The sequence below is a fragment of the Microtus ochrogaster genome, chromosome 19, assembly GCF_000317375.1.
Source record: "Microtus ochrogaster isolate Prairie Vole_2 chromosome 19, MicOch1.0, whole genome shotgun sequence".
NCBI lineage: Eukaryota > Metazoa > Chordata > Mammalia > Rodentia > Cricetidae > Microtus > Microtus ochrogaster.
In genome coordinates, this window is record NC_022021.1 from 23,659,965 (window position 1) to 23,675,716 (window position 15,752).

The 15,752-nt window shown below is 43.5% G+C and overlaps 1 long non-coding RNA gene across 1 annotated transcript; it reads right to left on the minus strand.

The window, feature by feature from the left end:
* Positions 1–509: 509 nt before the first annotated feature.
* LOC106144012 lies at positions 510–7,525 on the minus strand. Its single transcript, XR_003377787.1, has 2 exons — positions 7,133–7,525; positions 510–999 (listed from the first exon to the last, which is right to left on the minus strand). It is a non-coding gene; the product is annotated as an uncharacterized LOC106144012 (long non-coding RNA).
* Positions 7,526–15,752: the final 8,227 nt, after the last annotated feature.

Here is a 15,752-nt window from a genome sequence, read left to right on the forward strand (position 1 = left end):
CTCATCCAAATATTAAAAATTTAATTACTGAGATAGAAAGTTCTTAAAGAAACCTCCCGGCCTGCATCTAGAGCAGCCTCACAGCCACCTTCTCTGCCTCTGCCCTTCCCCATCTTAAGCAGGCTGACAGGTGGAGAGAGCCTGTGTCCTACCCCTGCCATGCTAGAAGCTGAAAGGCAGGTTTGCAAATAAGGTAGCCTCAGAGCTGCAGCTTCACGACAATTAAAAGTAAATAAGCAGGTTAAATATGCTTCATTTTTGTTTCACATTTTTGCTTCTTTGTCAAAAATCTACTGTTTGTAGGCATGTATCCAAGGTGGATTGATTTCAGTACTGTGGCTCTGTAATAAAGTTTTAAAGTCAAAGATTGTGATATATTCAGAGGTTTCTTGATTGTACAGGATTTTCAGATTGTTTAGTGTTGTTCTTATTTTTGGACTGGCTTTCTTGTCTGCGGGGTTAGAGGGTAAAGACGTTATGCGGGGAAAGGAGACACAGACACTCAGCTGTCCCACGTGGGTGCACTTTAATGGGGGAGGGGTAACGGCAGATAGGTACAGATGTGCAGAAACAACAGGAGAGGCAGGGGAAAAGGGAGGGGGTTGTGGCAACCCTCACCTTTTAATGAGGAATGCAAAGGCTTTTGGGAATGTGCCCTGCGCTTGCGTGTGCTGGTATCCATAGTCCAGGGGAACGCTGGGAGCTGTAGTTTCGCAAAGGAACAACATTTCACCCTTTTGGTTTGATTAAAAAAAAATGGGAGACCTTAAAGGGTAGGGAATGGGGGTATAGCCCAGTCTCTCATGACTGCTTCCTGCTGGCTTTGGGCGTCGAGGGATCCAGGGAGTGTCCGATTGTTCTGGCCATATTTTGTTGGTTATATCCTGTCTGCCGGCATTTGAGGTGTTGGCTGGTGTCCCATCCGCTGGCGTCTGGGGTGGCTGATTGAAGAAATAGCATCTGTCTGGCTTTTCAAGTAGCTGGGTCATTGTTAAGATGCTGGAAGACAAAAGTCGCATTAGTAAAAAAAATTAAAGGGGAGAGGAAGTTAAAGGGGAGATCTGGGGTGAGATTAGAGGGGAGATCCAGGATGGGGGAGTCTTAGGAGGTCTGGGGTTAAGAATGATAAAAAAAATTAAATGATACTTATTCTGTTAATGGTCCGCTTGTGTTTGATTTGTTTAGGTGGGTCGGGCTGGCATCCTGGAGCTTAAAGAAAGTGTCTTAAAAGAAATAGATTTTAACCGTATATTCCTTAACATTTCAGGGGCCACTGCTGCAGTCAGCGGCTGACGTGTTATGTCAAGGAGCTCTGTTGAGAATCTGCTTACCACCTGAGCCCTTGACTCCGTATTTGATGATAGTATCTGTAACGACAGCTGGATGGTTATTTATGAATTTAAAGAAGGGAGGGTGTGTTAACACAGCGACGGATGGGACCGCTGCTTTCCTTAGACTGGAGTAGAGGGGGTTGAACCCGGTGTCCTTTGGAACTTAAGAGAACAAGGTCCCATCTGAGTTACCGTGTATGAAGGATTATCTTGAGCCGTGGAGATGAACGATTTAAGATGTGACAGGTGAATTCAATGAGGAATTCCTTCAAGCTTAGCAGCTGTGGGAGTTAGAAGAATTACTCTGAAAGGGCCCCACCATTTAGGGGAAAGAGGTGAGGGATGCTGGCTTGGAAGTGAGAGTAATACCTTATCTCCTATTTTAACAGGCGGTGGACATGTATTAGCACATGGTTGAAGTAATGAGTGATCTGTGAAGTCCCACAGTAGCGAACGTAAGTGGAAGAGGAGGGGAGTGAGCAGGTGGTCAGGAAGGGGAGAGGTCCCCAATGAGAGGCTGGGGGGTTAAGACTGGCCATCCATACATGAGTTCAAAGGGTGAAATGAAAAGAGGACCCTTTGGGAGAGCCTGAAGCCTGAGAAGAGCGAGGGGCAGAAGTCTTACCCAGTCGAGGTGAAGTTCCTGTGACATCTTAACGAGAGCTTCCTTTAAAGAGTGGTTAGTCCGTTCTACCTTACCTGACAACGGAGGATGGTATGGTATGTGAAAATTCCAGGGGATTCCAAGAGCTTTAGACAGATTTTCAGAAATCTGGAAAGTAAACTCTGGACCGTTATCTGACTGAAGAGAAGTTGGAAGTCCAAACCTAGGAATGATCTCTTGGAGAAGAATATCAGAGACTGTTTGGGCTCTCTTGTTAGAGGTGGGGAAGGCTTCAACCCACCCAGACATTGTATCCACCAAAACCAGGAGATATTTAATTTTCCTGACTGTGGGCATATGAGTAAAATCCAGCTGCCAGTCAGTTCCCAGAAGGGAGTCCATGGCCTGGTGGGTAGGGAAAGGGAAGCTACAATATTTGGTCCTGGGATCTGACTTTTGGCAGATCTGACAGGAGGCAGTGGTGGCTTTTAGGAACCTGATATCCTCAGGCTTGGGTTTGATATGTGTTTTTACAAAATGAAATAAAGCTTTTTCATTGGGATGAAAAAGCTGGTGTAGGTAGGACAGGATCTGTTGAGTGTTAGGAGGTGTCTATAAGGTTGTGGGCTGTGCTTTAAGTTCTCCCTGAGGTAGCTGAGGCAGATCTGGGCTCTGGAGTGCTGCTGTCTTAGCCACTCTGTCATCCCAATTATTTCCGTTGGAAACAATAGAACTGTCAGACTGATGAGACCGATAGTGAATAATTCCTATAGCTTTAGGGAGATGGGAAGCTTTCAGTAAGTCCATAATATGCTCTGAGTTGGTAATAGATCCTCCCTTCACTGTGAGAAGCCCGCATTCCTTCCAGATGGCCGCGTGAGATAACAGGATATGAAAAGCATATTTAGAATCTGTGTAGACATTTAAAGATTGTCCCGCAGCTAACTGAAAGGCATGGGGGAGGGCTATCAGCTCAGCCTGCTGGTTAGTAGTATGAGCAGGGAGTGCCTTTGCCTCGACTATCTCTGTGTCTGACACTATGGCATAACCTGCTCTGTGGGTCCCGTCACATAGAAAGGAGCTGCCTTCCATGTACCAGGTAGCCTGGGACAGACTGACCTCCTGTATATGTGAGGGGTGGGGCAATAGGTTCTCTAGGACCTCAATGCAGGAATGGGATGGGGAATCATTAACATTAGGTTGAGGTAGGAGATTTGAAATATTAAGGGGTGGGCAGCAATTGAAATGTGAGATTTGTATCTTCCACCAGCACCACCTGCAGGGAAAGAACTCAAGAAGGGGGTAGGGTCTGTAGGCCTTTGTAGGTTAAGAGGTTGGACAAGTTATGATGGGAGAAGACCGTAGTGGGTGCTCCAAAGGTTAGTTTTTTTGACTCATGAATAAGGAGTTCAGCAGCCGCCAAAGCATGTAGTATGCAGGGTGCCCAGCCCTGAGTGGTGAGGTCCATCTTCTTTGACAGATAAGCTACAGGTGCAAAGAAGGGTCCCAGTTGATGACCTAGGACTCCCAGAGCATAGCCCTCTTTTTCTGCTATGTAAAGAGAAAAGGGGCAGGTTAAATCTGGAAGATGGAGAGCTGGGGCTTGGATAAGGGCCTGTTGGAGTCTCCGGAAAGGTTTGGCGATGGGGTGGAGAAGGGGCTCATGCAATGAGCCGAGAGCTTCTTCATATAGGGGGCAGATGAGGGGATCCAGGAGCGCAGGAAACCAGCCACTCCCAGGAATAATAGAACCTCTTCTTTGGTGGAAGGAACTGTAAGAGATTGAATTAGTCTTTTTCTGTCCAGGGTATTAGCTTTTTGTGTTGGGGTTATGGTTAATCCCAAATATGTTACCTGAGTGGTAGACAATTGAGCCTTAGAAGGCGAGACTCTGTAGCCCTTTTTGGATAAAAAAATTTAATAAGGTGGCAGTATCAGTCCTGCTAGTCTCCAAAGATGGGCTACATAGCAGGATGTCATCGACATAGAGTATTAGTTTTGATTTAGGGAGGGACAGTGAGAGCAGATCAGAGGCCAGAGCCTGGCCAAAGAGGTGTGGGCTGTCCCGGAATCCCTGAGGGAGAACGTTCCAGGTTAGTTGTGTGGAGAAGTTTGTATCAGGATCTGTCCAGGTGAAGGCAAAGATGTTTTGAGATTGAGGGCTGAGAGGAATAGAGAAAAAGGCATCCTTGAGGTCTAAGACTGAGAAGTGGGAGGTCCCTGAAGGAATGTTAGACAGAAAAGTGAGGGGATTAGGTATGACTGGGTGCAAAGGGACAACAGCAGAATTGATGAACCAGAGGTCCTGAACCAAACGTTAGATTTTTTGACAGCCAGTATAGGAATGTTAAAGGGGGAGGAGGTGGGACAAAGCAGCTCCTTCCTCAAAAGACCAGAGATTATAGGTTTTAGTCCTGTGAGGCTTTGGGAAGAGAGGGGGTACTGGGCTTGGGTGATTTACTCGGTGGGGTTTTTTAACTGGATAACAACGGGGGAATGGTGTCTAGAGACAGCGGGGTTCTGAGTGTCCCACACGAGAGGGTCCACTTGGGAGGCTGGAAGAGGAAAGGGTGTGTTAGTATCAGAAGATCGCGGGGCCAGAAGCAGCAGCTGTGTCACCAACGAATCTGGAACAAAACGAATCGGGGGCGCAAAAGAAATGAAGGCTCCCAACTTGGTCAGAAGATCTCTTCCCAAGAGTGGGACTGGACAGGTTGGTAGAACTAGGAATAAATGAGTGAGAAAGATACCTCTGAATATGCAACTGAGAGGTGGAGTTTGGTGAGGTAGATAAGGCTGTCCCCCTACCCTGATGATAGGGGAGTTTGAGGGGGAGGTTGGCCCTCAAAATTCCCTTAGAACTGAATATGTTGCTCCGGTGTCCAAGAGAAATGAAATGAGGCATCCCGACACTGTGAGAAGTACCCATGGCTCCTGGTTGCAGATGGGGGTAGCAGTTGGGTTGTCGATGGAAGAGCCCGGGAACCTTCAGTCTTCCAGGGCCAAGCCCAATAGGTCAACCTGGGGATCCTCTGGGGCTGCTGCCCCCGCGTCATCGAATGCTCGAGGACAGTCTGCGGACCAGTGACACCTTGGGCAGGGGCCCCTTGGGTTGCGATGGGGATTGGGGCACCCTTCGTCCAGTGATCTGTCTTACCACACTTGAAGCATGGGCCCGGCGGCTCAAGCACCCTGGGGGGTGGGGGGGCAGTGCGGGGAGGACAGGTAGTGGAGTCCATCACCTCAGCTGGCCTGGCGGGTGCGGTGATAACATGGCAGTGGTTCCGGGCCCTGTCATTTCTCGCGTGGTACACCTTGAAAGCCACCTCCAGGATCTGTGCCTGTGGGGTTAGGGGACCCTTCTCCAAATGTCTGAGCTTTGCCTTGATGTCTGAATAGCATTGGTTGACGAAGTGGGTCATCAGGAGCTGTCTGCCCTCCGTGGATTCTGGATCCATGTTTGTGAACTGTAACATAGCTTTAGTAAGACGGTCAAGAAATGCAGAGTGGTTTTCCTTAGTGTCTTGGAAAATTTCTGCGAGTTTAGAATAGTTTACTGGTTTGAGAGCAGCTTTACGAAGCCCCACCATGAGGCAAGTTAGGAATCGGTCCCTGGCCAGAATGCCACCAGGAGAGTTATAATCCCAGTGGGGTTCCTGGTCTGGCACCGCCTCTGCCCCCGGAGGGTGGGAGGCCAGGGTTTGGTGAACTTAATCAGCGTGTAGCCTGGCCTGTTCCCAGACCTGTCTGTGCTCCTCGGGAAGCAAGTTATTACAGAGAATCATATAAATATCATGGTAAGTTAGGTTGTAAGATTGGGTTAAATATTGAAACTCTTTTGTGAAATTAGTGGGATCAGCTGTGTACGACCCGAGTAACTTAGAAATATGTGAAAGTTCCGATAAGGCAAAAGGAACGTGGACTTTCATCAGGCCCTCCGCGCCAGCCACCTCCCGCAGGGGCAGAATGGCAGCCGGCTTGACTTGATCAGGGCCAGACTCCTCTGCTGCAGCACACGAGCGCATGAGGGGAGGGGTGAAGGTGGGCGCAAGGTGATGGGTGGGGTTAGAGCCTGAGGGGGTTTTGGAGGATCGAGGGGGCGGGGTAGGGTGGGGAAATGACCCGGAGGAATCTGAAGACGATTCTGACAGCCTGCTGTCCTGTGGCGAGAGGAAATTGTTAGCTGTCTGTGCGACCATGACCGGCAGCGGAAGAAGAGGGGTGACGTTCGATCGGAAAGACTGGGATATATGGGACGGGGGAACGGGACATTTTTGGGGATTTAGAGGAGCAGGTAGGCGACCCAGAAGAATATCTATGCAGGACTCCTGGAGACCTAGGAATAGAATGTTTAGAGGCATCATGGGGGGAAGGTGTAGGTGAGTCCTTTCTGTGCCTAAAAGAAACTTTTGAAGAAAGGGGGATAGGGGAGGTGTCCCCCGATTGGGCAGGGCAGGAAGGGGTGGTCCCACGAGGTGGGGGGGGTGGAGGCTTGTCCGCTGGATCCACGGCGGGAGCGGAGGGTTCCTGGAAGGAAGGCATTGCTAAGAACATGTGAGCAGGTGAGCAGTGGGAAGCGGTGGTGGGGTCAGTCTTTAGGGCCATATAAAAGAATGCCATAATGTACATCATTTCTTTCCATTTAGCTGACTGGTGACAGAAATTGGCCAATTCTCGTAGAATGTCGGGGTCAAATGAACCCTGAGAAGGCCATCGGAAAGAACCCTATAAATTGTACTTTGGCTAAGTCTTGGAGCAGAGACGAATTAATGTTGATAGTTTTACGGAGGGAATCAGGGTGTGAGGCTTCAGAGCTTCTAGAAGCTGCCCAAGAGGAGAGGATGGGGGAATTGTTTTAGAGGGCTTGGAGCCCATGGTTAGGAATGTGAGCCTGTCCTCAAAAGGTACCAGGAAGTACCACAAACAACGCAGCCCTGAGTACAGGCGTCCGTGTACCCAGGGGGGGCGTGCTATTGCTCAATCAACCCGAGCCCAGCTACCGACAGGAAAGCCCCAGCTGGGAGGAGACAATTAAGCTTTTGAGGGCTGACCGTACAGCCCGAGACAGAAAAAGATTAGAAAAGAGAGGGAGAAGCTGGAAGCTCCAAGCTTTCAGGCGCAGACGGAGGCAGGTTTTAGCCGAGGGCAGAAGGCCGGGGGAAGGGGGAGGGGGTCGGTGACCTTGCCCAGGACGCACCAAAGAAAGCTGGCCGGACAGTCTCTGAGCACGCTCCGGAGGAAGAAAGCCAACTTAGGTTAACTCACGAATCAGTCGGTGTTAGATGGCCGTGGCAAACAGGTGGAGGAGGTCGCAGGCGGTAGGTTCAGACCTTGTGCCGGTGAAGCCCAGAGGCAAAGCCTCAGGCACTGGGACGGAAAGGTTACCGAGTTGACAGTGGCACCAATTGTTGTTCTTATTTTTGGACTGGCTTTCTCGTCTGCGGGGTTAGAGGGTAAAGACGTTACGCAGGGAAAGGAGACACAGACACGCGGTGGTCCCACGTGGGTGCACTTTAATGGGGGAGGGGTAACGACTGGTAGGTACAGGTGTGCAGAAACAACAGGAGAGGCAGGGGAAATGGGAGGGGGTCGTGGCGATCCTCGCCTTTTAACAAGGAATGCAAAGGCTTTTGGGAATGTGTCCTGCGCTTGTGTGCGCTGGTATCCATAGTCCAGGGGAACACTGGGAGCTGTAGTTTCACAAAGAAACAACATTTAGCCTATCCTGAGTTTTTATCTCCTTCTTATAAAGTTGAGAATTATTCTTTCAAGGTCTGTGAGGAATTTTGTTATAATTTTAATGAGCATTTGCATTAAATCTGTAGATTGATTTCAATGAGGTTGTCATTTTTGCTATGTTGATTCTACTTTCACAAGAGAATAGATCTTTCCATTTTCTGATGTCTTAAATTTCTTTCTTAAAAGATTTAAGTTCTTATCATACAGGTTTTTCCATTTGTGTGGTTAGAGTTACTCCAAGATTTTTTATGGTATTTATGGCTATTGTAAAGGATGCTGTCTCTCATTTATCATATGTGCAGAAGAGGTGCGTTTTGGGTTGTTTTCAGGTTCTGGCTATGATAAAGTAATTCTTCTGTAAACATAGCTGAGCACATATCCTTATGGTACAGTTGAGCATCTTTTGTATATAGGCCTCAAAGGGGTATTGCTGAGTCTTAAAGTAGATGGTTGCCTAATTTTGAGAAATTGCCATACTATGATCCAAAGCAGCTGTGCCAGTTTGCACTTCTACCAGCAGAGTCTCAGAGTTTTGATTTGCATTTCTCTAATGGCTAAAGGATGTTATGTTTGAGCATTAAGTTCATCTGTTGAGAGTTTTCAGTGTAGGTCTGTAACATTTATTTTTATTGGATTATTCTTTTGATGACTAATTTCCTGAGTTCTTTGTGTGTTTTTGGAGTGGATTAATTGGTTACTAAAGATATTTTCCCATCCTATACACTGATATTATGTCTTGTTGACTATGTCTTTGCTTCAGGAGATCTGATTTGTTAATTGTTTCTCTCAATGTCTGTGCCACTGAGGCTGTGTTTGAGATGTGCCAAAGTGTACTTCTAATTTTTTCTTCTGTGAGGTTCAGTGTGGTTGGTTTTATGTTGCGGTCTTTGATTCATTTAAACTTGAGTTTTGTACATAGAGATAAATATGGATCTGTTTTCATTTTTCTACATGTTGACGTCTAAGTAAGACAACATCATTAGTTAAATATGCTTTCATTTTCCATTTTCCTATCAGCTAGGCAGACTTGAAACTTAGGAAAAGGATAGCTTACAAATGTTTAATAAAATATACAATGCCCAAAGCCTTAGTTACAATATCTTGAGAGACAAAGCAAAATTCTTAAAAAGAACAATGAGCCAATTTCCAGTAGAGAGCTTATAGAAGCTGCCAAAGCCAAACAGGTACTCAAGCAGGTGAAGTATAAGTCAATAGGTAGAGTATACAATAATCCACAAGTACAGTATATTAATTATGATTCTGCTATGACAAGTGTGTATTAAGTATAAAACTTATTCTACAGCAGTTTTATGAAAAAAAACAGAATGCCTTTTATAGCTGCATCTTTCTAGTTTTGCCAGTTAAGATATTAGATTCTTAATTTAAAGCAGTAGCCTGTCTAATACAAAAGAGCAGGATGGAATCTAGGAGATAGTTTAACAGAGTGTTGACTGTGGTCAATGTTTCTTATACTAAGCAATAGATTAATAAATAATTTTAAGATAGTGGTTCTTGGACAATTGCGTTTGCTCAATTTAAAGGAAAGAATAATAATCTTTCTCAGATGATCGTTGCTGCAATTTGCAGAACTATATTTTGCTAATATTACAGCTAAAGATCCCTTAAAGAATGTTATGCTAAATTTTACACATGGCTCTTCCAGTGGAAGAACTGCATATATGGTTAATAGTGAAAAGGAATTCTGGAGCATGATATGGCTCCTTGAAGACAGATCTGACATGATATCACCAATGTGACCTTTGCTAAGGAGAAGGTAAAAAAGCCCTGGCAATGAATTATGAAACAACCCGACCCAGTCCTAATCTGGGGTTGAGGATCTGCATGTGTCTATACTGAGACAAAAGGAGGCCCTGGTTGGCTCCGCGAAAGGCTGATAAGGCAGGTTAATATAACAACCTAGTCGATTTCTTGTGTCTCTTGTCCCTTCCATTTTTCCCCTAACATCCAGGGCCCACTGGTCAGGACACTCAGCCATGTGACCTGGGTGTATCGCCCACTCACAGCAGCATGTGCACACTCTCTGCTTTTCTGAGAGAAAGTCAACATGGCGTGTACCATTTCCAAAGTTCCTTCTCCTCTGCCCTCCTCCAGGGCTGCTGGAGCAGTCAGCTTAGACCAGGTAACAAGGTTTAGCACTAGATTTATGGTGCGGGAGAATTGTCTATATTCTGTCAATTATGTTTTGAATAAACACTGATTGGCCAGGCAGGAAGTATAAGCGGGTCGACCAGACAGGAAGTAGAGGCGGGGTGATGAGAAAAGGAGAATTCTAGGAAGGAGGAAGTCCATTCCTCCCATTCCAGCCCAGACCTCCAAGAAGCAAGATGTAATGTGCCTGGCTGAGAAAGGTACTGAGCCACATGGCTAACATAGATAAGAATAATGGGTTAATATAAGCTACAAGAGCTAATAAGAAGACTGAGTTAATGGGCCAATCAGTTTTATAACTTACGGAGATCTCTGTTTGATTTTCTTTGGGACTTGCCGTCTGTGGGGTACCAGGCAGGACATTAACCCCAACAAGCAAGCCCCTTCATGTTACAGAGTTACAGTTTAAACTTTCTAGAAACTGACAGGTCTATTTCATTCACTTAGGGAAGAAAGGCACCTTTTACCCAGGGCATTAGAAATTTCTCAGTGTGGGAACCATAGTTGAATTGTTTTGGCTTGTTTCCATGGTGTTTAAGAAACTAGAAGACCTGGAGGGCCTGTTAAATTGACTGGATGTTTTTAGATTTTTGACATGTGGGGACTAATCTCATTTCCATGTCAGCTGCTGAAGATTAAAATATAATTAGCTCATCCCTGTAATTGGCCTTGTAATAAACCCATTGCCTCAAAGCCATGGGGGTAGTTTAGAGCACTTAGAGCCAGACTGCTTCTATTTGACTCCTGATTGTGCCATTTATAGGCTGTGAGGCTTGGAGCAGCATATCACACATCTTTAGGCCTAATCGTCTCTATCTGTAGCTATCTCATGGAGTTTTCAGAAGAATAAAGTGTATTTAAACTTGTAAAGCATTAAAATAAGGCCTGGTACTTAGAATGAAGTGTAAGTGTGTTAAATAAAGCAATACCATAAAGGATTCCCTTGATGGTTGCTGGTGAGGCAGAGGTAAACAAAGGAGCTGGGAGTGGGCTGATGACAGATGGCAGACCTGAACATCTTGTAATGGCACTAACAATTGCCAAGACTGCTGTGGTGAAGTGGATAGCAGTGACTGGGGCTAACACTGCAGGACTCTAAAGACACCGGACAGCTGGGGCTGGTTAGGGGGTGTAATTAGAAAACTGAATGACTTGTGAGTAAGAGGGGTATTTGGAGCGAAGACTAGGATTTCTTGTATTTTTTTTTTTTGTCTATGTCACAAGGTTTCCATCATGAAGACCTCCAAGACTCTGACAGAGTCTTTTGATCCTAATAGATGGATTCGAAGAAAACTGGCTAACACTTCTACTTTTCAAACAGTTGCATGAATTTTTAGCAAAGTGGTACTCATTCTATCAGCTATTTACTGGGTGTCTAAATAGGTGTCAATAAAAGAAAAAAAATAAAAATCAGGCAAACCAGAACAAAACAAAACGACATCTCAAGGCCCTGAAACCTGTCACAGAAAAGTCTTGCTTTCCTGTCGGCTCCTCAGAAGAGTACAGGAGAAGGAAGCTAGGTCTGTAAACAGATACATTGCACAAAGACATGTATCATGGAATCAGGGGAACGGGAACAAACAAAACAAAGTTGGTAGAAACCCTGCTTGAGGGGCTCTTTGGCCATAGCCTTTAAAGAGTTCTTGAAAAATGGATGAGCCTTATAATTTCAAATTGAGATGTTTATTATCAAGACAAAATGGTGACCTCAGATTATCAACCTTTACCTTACTGTCAGTGGATCTAATTCTGGCCTCTGGAAGCATAAATACTGTTCTGCTGCCTCGCAGGGCTGGAAAGTCAGTTCATAAAGAGTGATTTTAAGTTTGAAAGGAGAAATGAACAAATTATCATGCTCCTAAATTAAAACCAATTTTAAGCTGTTCACAATTTGTCGTTATTGTAGTTTCATGGACTTCACTAGGTAAAGAATGTAGCAGGTCCTTTCAGGGCTTACCAAGCACCCATTGCTCATGTTGGTGAGCTTGAATGTTAGGGATCTGGGGACAACTATTGGCTCCTTCATACAGGGGCTAGGTATGTATGCAACATTCATACCTTAGCAGAGATTAATTTATATCATGTCTGTTTGTTAAGAGTGTATTTGGATTTCAAGTGTCTCTAGAAACTATGAAGGAGGAAGAAGGAATATAACAATAAAAAGAACTACACAAAACTAATATAAATAAGAAAATTTATTCATGAAGAACATAAAGTCCAATCAGTTGACATTTATTATTAATTATTACCAACATATTATCAAAAGTTATTATATTAAGAATATATTTCTGGTAGTGTATGGATAATCCTAGTGTTTGGAAATATGTTTTTATATTGGAATTCTTTACCTATTGCACTATATATACATGTTTATAAACCACCATGCATCACTTTTTAGACCAAAGAAAAAAGCCTGAATGAATGAATGAATTTAAGAAGCTTTAAAATAAAATCTATTTAAAGTATTGCACCAATTATATAATTCAGTTAATGAAAATTATACAGATGTTTACAAATGGTTCTGTTTGTACATTCTTTGTCCCAGATAAAACCGCAGCCAGAAGAACCCCGGCTCACATTGGTTCTGCTCCATGTGCATACCAACATGAAATGTCACTTCCGGGCATTCTTGGATGAGCTGGCTATACTTGCTCTTCCAAACATATCTCAAATGACTTTATAATAAAATCAAGAGTTTTTACTACTTAAACTAGATTAATAATGTAGAGGATGAGATGTTCATATAGGCATATTTAGTTATGCTCTATAAAACCTGTCAGGCAAAAATTATAACTCTCAATCTATTGCTAGGAAGAAATGGATACTATATAGTTCCTATACATATCTCACTTGTTCAATAATAAATAACTAGCTGTCTCATAAATCTTTAATAACTTACATTACTCAAGTGTTGGTGGGGAGAACTGATTTAGCATAATATTTTGATAAATTTAATACATGTATTACATTGGTTTTATTCTCATCTCTTCTTGATTATATAATAGAGTACACTACAGAGAAGAGGCAAAACTGTATATGTATTTATTTTATTGATTTGGCTATTTTATTTGAGACTGGGTCTCATTATGTAGTCTTTGCTGGCCTGGAACTCTCTATGAGAGCAGACTAATTTGAAACTCACAGAGATCCATCTGCCTCTGCCTCCAGCTTCAAGGACTGGGATTAAAGGTTTATGCCACCACACTTGACCAATTTTTTATTTTACTTTAAATAAGTGAAATGACTTAGGGCATGGGAAACTGGTTGTCTTATCCACAATGTGAATTTCAGTTTATTTCTTTCCTGTTATTAGAATATTATTATTTTGTTATTATTTTGTCATCTTATTTTTCATAGATTGGTATGACTCTGTACAGCCAATCACTGCCTCGTAGGAAGAAGGAAGACAAGCCAGAAGTCACATGGAGGCATGACTTTTGGGATGCAATTGGAAGATGTGTATTCCAAGTTAGTTTTTCCTCTTTCAATTGATAATCGGCCAATTATTCAATCAAACTTAATCAGTGGAAATGAAACAAAGATCATCTACATGGTGACGGATGGCACCTGAAGGGAGCAGCCACTAATCTTGAGGTATTTCAGAGGCACAGAGGAAAGCATGAAGAGTCTAATCAGTTTGTACATAGAGCTGATGAGATGTGGGTTGGTAAATAACACAGGGTGCCAACAACCTGTGAAGTTGGTTGAGGTGCTGTTTCAGACCTGATGGGTTAAAACATGCTGCTGTAAGTTTGCTATGTTTTGACTTAGGGTCTCTCTATATAACCCTGGCTACTTGGAACTCACTATGTAGACAAGGCTGGCCTTGAACTCACAGAGATTCTCATACCTCTGTTTCTTGGGTGCTGGAATTAAAGATTTGCACCACCATGCCTGGCAGAGCTCTGTAATTTTTATAACAACAAACCAAGCATGGAACCATCTTCCACCATCAAGCCTGATCCCATCTTCATAGAGGCAAACAGCTTGCAGTAATGCCCATAGGACAATGTGCTGTTGGTTACTAACTGGAAGAATTAAAAAGAAAATCCTACATATATTTAAAAGGAGTTCTGTTGCTTTCGTGTGTGTGTGGGGGGGTTCTTTTACTAAATATTCAGCTCTGTTGGACAACCACCTGACTTTTCAACAGGTGTGTTAGCTGTGCACACTCACGTGCTGTTGTAATCAGGTAATATCTGTTGACCACTAATAATAGATAACCAATAATGTGACCCGTCCTGGGACCTCTGGATCCCCTCTAGGGAATGAGGTTGCTGTCTGCCAGGTACTTCTAGTTCCTCTTTGTACTTTACAGATCATGACAAGCAGCTTGCTCATTCTCCCAAATATTAAAAATCAACACTTCTGCAAACGTAACTGCCAGATAGAAGAAAACCACTTTCTTAATGTCCTCAGACTTTGAGCAGATTAGAGTAAGCAATGCTTAGACAGCCGTTAAAGCCCAGGATTCCTGCTTGGCTCCTGCAGTTTTGATTAGATTGCATCAATGTACGAAAATATTGATGTGTGAATCTAGCAAGGATTTTTTTATTCTGGAATTTATAGTGTTTCATTTTCTACTGCATTTTTTTCAGGTTCTTTTGGTACAGCCAGAAATTTCTGCCTAATTCTTCTTAACTTTTCTTTAGTCTGATGTTTTTAACATTTGTCCCTCTCCTGTGATATCTTTTCTCAACAAACAGAGGCAGACAGTAGATCCTAGCTAGCTCTGTTGGCACAGGTGTCCACTTCTTGACTCACAGCTTGCACTGGCCATGTACAGCAGCTTGGTGGGGTTATCAGGATGCCTGTGGTGACTCTGACAGTACTTATAAAGCATTGTTTGTAACAGCAAGAGAGTAGACACAATTTGAAGTAAACATCTTTCTTAGCAGGCTAGTTAAATACATTAACATCCATAAAAGAGACTCTTTTAACCACTTGTCTAAATAAAATACACAGTGAAGGAGAAGACCCATGTCATTTGTATATGAAAAGAAAGAAGCCCACATATGTGAGTTCTTAGATCTGTACACATTGCCTTTTTGACATTCTATTAGCAGTAGGTATTGCTAATGAAGGAAACTACAAAGTTGAAAAAGGTCAAAAAAGATTCACTTTTTTAAAAACAAAGCTTAAAGTGGTTGGTTAGTACATATAATTCTGGTGAAATAAGTAGGTGAAAATTAGATGAATACATGATGCTCTAACTTTTGTCTTCCCACCAGGATTTCTTACAGCTTGCTTTACATAGGAAGAAGTCTGACTCTAAGGACAAACCCATGCAGACTGGTTGTGTGACTAGCTGAAGTATTCAATGTCTCCCAGACTTATTTGTATTTTTGTATTTTCTCCTGTAAAAGAAGTCAATACTAAGAAGTTAAGAGCTCTTGTGAGGATTAGGTAATAATGTCTTTAGCACAATAATGTCCTAAGCCTGTGACATAATCCTTAATGGGATCTAATTCTCTTTCCAACTTCAGGAGGTAATTATGACTTCTTTTCCAAATCTTTTTGTTTATTTGTTTTTCCCTTCACCTGGGAAATGTCATTTCTTGACAGCCTACTGAAGGTTTTATGGGTTTATAGGATGAAACAAAACTAATTCTAGAGGCATATAAGAAAAGATTCCTTGCCAGTGTTCTGATTCAGAACAGGTTTTCATGAGTCCTCAGAGCTGGCCTTAGAGCAGGTGGAGCTGGTGTCTACTGAGCTCAGAATCCTCTCTAAGGCCTGGAAGTGTCACACTTCTTTGTGGCTGTGACCCTTAGACCCCTCTGGGGTTCTATTAATTCTGTCAGCTGCTCAGCCCAGTACAACCAAACAGTCACAGAGCTGTGATAGTGTTGCAGCTTCCCCCAACTACTACTTTCCTTTCTGGAAGAGCATTCTCCTCCTCCTCCTCC